This window comes from Sinocyclocheilus anshuiensis, unplaced genomic scaffold, assembly GCF_001515605.1.
Source record: "Sinocyclocheilus anshuiensis isolate Anshui unplaced genomic scaffold, SAMN03320099.WGS_v1.1 scaffold1559, whole genome shotgun sequence".
In the NCBI taxonomy this organism is placed as follows: Eukaryota; Metazoa; Chordata; class Actinopteri; order Cypriniformes; family Cyprinidae; genus Sinocyclocheilus; species Sinocyclocheilus anshuiensis.
In genome coordinates this window covers 362,628-367,141 of record NW_015551091.1, presented here as the reverse complement: position 1 = coordinate 367,141, position 4,514 = coordinate 362,628, and the positions used below count along the sequence as shown (strand labels likewise).

The following is a 4,514-nucleotide window of genomic DNA, read 5'->3' as shown; positions in this document are numbered from 1 at the left end:
CAGTGTTGGGGGTAACGCATTACAAGTAACGTGAGTTACGTAATCAGATTACTTTTTTCAAGTAACTAGTAAAGTAACGCATTAATATCTGAGTTACTTTTTCAAATAAGTAATGCCAGTTACTTTTTTCCCATTTATTGATTGAAAGCTCTCCTGTCCCCATGTTGATAGAAATCGGGAGCAAAATGTTACTTTAGTTCTAGAATAAATGTGAACATGCATTAAAAAAAAAAAAAACAGATTTAGTTTTCCTCAAAATAAAAAAAAACAGTTAAAAGCAACTCAGAATATGATGCAAAGCTGCAATAATTAAATATGTTAAATAATACAAATATCCTTTATGTATTTAATCCCATTTTATTAACCAATTTGCTGCTGACCTTCGATGATCCAATTCAACCAAACTAATAAGCAAAAATTGCACAAGATAAACTAACATTTCTTCTTCTTTTTTATTGCTGAATGCTGAACTTTCTTCTTCTGTGTTCTACTGTACAGACGTGCATTTACATTTCCTTCAACCTGAGGCTTTTGGTGTGAAAGGTCTTTTACATTTGCCAAAAATATAACTTTTTATATTAAAAGCAAACAAGCAAGCCCCTTTCAATAAAAAGTAACTAAGTAACGTAATTAGTAACTTTTTTAGGAAGTAACGCAATATTGTAATGCATTACTTTTAAAAGTAACTTTCCTCAACACTGTTTATAATGTTAGCAAGATTTTACATCAAAAAACACCAAAATTTAGAACTAATAGGCTATTTTCTGTCCTGCTTTTGAGCCTCTCTGCAGAACGGTCTGTTTTATAAGCGGGGCACATTCAAGACTCTGAAGTAATTGGCTAACAGTTTTGCATATTAAACTAATAGAAGGACGCTGCTGTGACGTCCTCTGAATATATCAAAAGATCAAGGGAAATTTGATTTCTTAGTTCATGGCCCCTTTAAAAAGAAACTGCTCAAAAGTACTATTTGTTCACTAATCCAGTTGCCTTCGCTCTCAAGCTCACTAGAGAGAAACTGTATCAGTGAATACTGACTTAAAGTTCAGTCTGTTTATGTTTTATTATTTTTTTGGAGCTTAAGAGCTGCCTGATGATTTTTGTTTTATGTTCTATGAGAAAAAAATACAGCAATTTGGTGTGGAACGACATGAAGGTGAATAAATAATTACAGATTCATTCATTCATTCATTTTCACTTTTGGCTAAATTATGCCAAATTACTTTGCTTGTAGACCAGAAGGTCAATGGATGGATAAATTACTCACATCTCCTTAAAAAACTTTATTGACTTTGAATAGGTTAAAATGGTTAGAAGGTGAAGGTTGAAGGTGTTGGCTTGATTCTCAATAGCCTCGGGGGGGGGGACTACTTTCTTAATTCCTACATTTCAGTCTGTATTCACATCTTGTTACATTGGAGGAAATTAAGCACAATCCTGTCACGTGCATTCCATAAAACATTCCATCTAAAGCTATCAGAAAGACCTTAAAATCTCACAGCACATGTTCTTTTATCTTCAACACATACCACATACGTTCTATGACAGGCTTCTATTCAGCCAGCCCTCAAAATACCTGACTGGTTGGCAAGGGCGCAGATGATGTCATCCTCCGGTCTTAAGAAAGCTGGCAAGATTCAGAGTTAATTGTCTTGTTGAGCAAAGTCCAGAGTAGATCTTTGTCTGCTGCAGTCTTTCCAGTGCTGTAGACATTCTTAACCCTCTGGGGTCCGATGGTGTTTTGGGGCCTCTACCAAATCCATCAGTTCTGGTGTACCTCAAGGTTCTGTTTTGGGCCCTCTTCTCTTTACCATTTATATGCTACCAATTGGACAAATAATCAAACGCTATGGGTTTAACTTCCACTGTTACACAGATGACATTCAAATTTATTTTAGCACACCTTCCACCTCAGTGTTTCCTCCGCCTGCATTATCTAATTGCAACAAGGAGCTCAAGTTTTGGCTGGAGGCAAATTACCTTAAATTTAATTCTGATAAAACTGAGGTAATTCTGATTAGCTCTAAAGCTGTAGAATCTAAGCTCTCTGGTCAACTGATGGATCTGGATGGTGATCTGATTATGCCCTCCACTAAAGTTCGCAATCTTGGTGTTCTCATTGATTCCACTCTTTCATTCAATGATCACATTGGTAAAGTAGTAAAGACAGCTTTTTTCCACCTGCGTAATATCTCGCGTATTCGATCCTCTCTCAGTCAGCAGGATGCTGAAACTGTTATACATGCCTTCGTCACATCTCAACTAGATTACTGTAATTCACTTCTTTATGGCCTGTCAGCTAATAATATCAAACGACTACAATATGTTCAAAACTCTGCAGCTCGCTTGATTACCCACACAAGAAAGAGCGATCACATTACCCCAATCCTCTATCACCTTCATTGGCTTCCGGTTTCTTTGCACATAAACTACATTATACTAATTCTCACTTATAAAGCTCTCCATAACCTTGGTCCTACATATTTATCTGACTTACTTCTGCCTTATGTTCCCGCCTGCTCGTTACGATCTTCTAGTGAGGGATTGTTAGTCACCCCTAAGTTTCATCTGGTGACTATGGGATCTAGAGCTTTCAGTGTTGTGGCTCCCAGATTGTGGAATGCTCTTCCCCAAAACATCCGTCAAGCATCCTCCCTTCTCTCCTTCAAAAACCTCTTAAAAACAATTTTTTTCTGTGAGTATTACTCTTCAGCTCTCAGTCTGTAATTTGTACCCTGTTATGGATGTTTATCTACATTCTCATGTATCTCTAATCTAACTTTGTAAGTGGTCTCTGTATATTACACTCAGCTCTTGCTATGTGTTCTGTCTTCAGGTTTTGATGTTTATCTGTTTCTGTTCCTTAAACCTGACTTGTAAAGTGACCTTGGGTTTTGGAAAGGCGCTATATAAATAAAAAATATATTGTTATTATAGATGCTTCTTTTAAAATTAATGATGGTTTAAAACACTATTTAACCCCCAAAATCTGTTGAACTTGCGGTTTTATATGCATGGCATTAGTCTGGAAACCTGTGTCCAACACTTTATTTCTTGCAGTTGTGATCTTGTTTCTTGTAATTTTGACTTTGTAACTACAGTAATACTAATGATAATAATGTTACTTTCATATCTCACAGTATACTTTATTTCCCATAACTGCAACTTTATCTCTTGCAATGTGACTCTGTCATGTGGTTATGACTTTATATCTTGTAACTGTTTCTCGAATTTGTGACTTTATTTCTCATAACTGCAACTTTATCACTCACATTGTAACTTTATATCTCACAATTGTGACTCGTTCTCGTAATTGTCACTTTATATCTCAAAATGTGACTTTAGAGATCACAGTTGTGACTTTGTTACAGTTGTAACTGTTGTAATTGCGATTTTATTACTCTTAATTGCAACTCGACTTTATATGTCACTTTATTGTAATTGTGACTTTCTCACAATGTGACTTTATCTCATAATTGTGCCTTTATATCTTACAATTGTGACCGTTTCTTGCAATTACAACTTTACTTCTTATAATTGCAACTTTATCACTCACAATATGACTTTTTATATTGCAATTGTGACTTTGTTTCTCGTAATTGTGATTTTAATTCTCTCAATGTTACTTTTATATTTCACAATTGACTTTATTTCTCAAAACTGCAACTTTATTTCTTGCAATGTGACTGTTTCTCCTAATTGCAACTTCATTTAAAATAATTCCAACTTTATCTCTTACAATATGACTATATTATGCAATTGTGACTGTCTTGCAACTTTATCACTCACAATTTGACTGTTTATCTTACAACTGGTTTCATTTCTCATAACTGCAACATTACTTCTCGCAGTGTAACTTTTCCATAATTGCAATATTATATCATAAAAATTGATTATCTCACAATTTATAACTTGATTTATATTTTTTATAATTGAATATGATTTATAAACTTTGTTTCTTGTAATTATGACTTTATTTCTTGAGATTTTGACTGTAATTTTGGATATCTGACAGTGTGACTTTCATTGTGACTTTTCTTATTTTAAACTTCATCTCTCAATTGCCCTTTTTTAATCTGATGCAAAAGCAAGCTTCCATAAATTAGTACTAAGTGTGGACGTAAACTATCACGTCAAACGGCACTGATACTGGTACAAACCTGTGTAAACATACCAAATAAAACAAACAAGTTTGTCTTTGACCTCAATGAATAGCTTTTGACTCACAGTTTTATTAGACAACACTGCTGTCTTTTCTAGCCACCGAGTTGACATAGCCTCCAGAAACTGCCAAACGCCAGTGATTGAATGCTAGATTTTGGCATTTGAGGCCATTATTGGACAAGGTCACAAATATTTAGGGATGTATTTGTGTAAATGTGGAGGCAGGTTTAGCAAAATTTTATTTCCACTGGATTGGGCTTAAATTCAAAATACAGTTGAAGACATAGTGAGTGAATGGATGTCTTTTGGAGGAGTGAGAGGTTGAAGGGCCACATCTTTTGGTTTCTGAG

At 34.8% G+C, this 4,514-nt stretch overlaps 1 protein-coding gene across 1 annotated transcript in view; it reads left to right on the top strand.

The window, feature by feature from the left end:
* LOC107662660 (FH1/FH2 domain-containing protein 3-like) overlaps positions 1–4,514 on the top strand; it is a 172,546-nt gene that overhangs the window by 5,659 nt on the left and 162,373 nt on the right. The window lies entirely within an intron of this gene.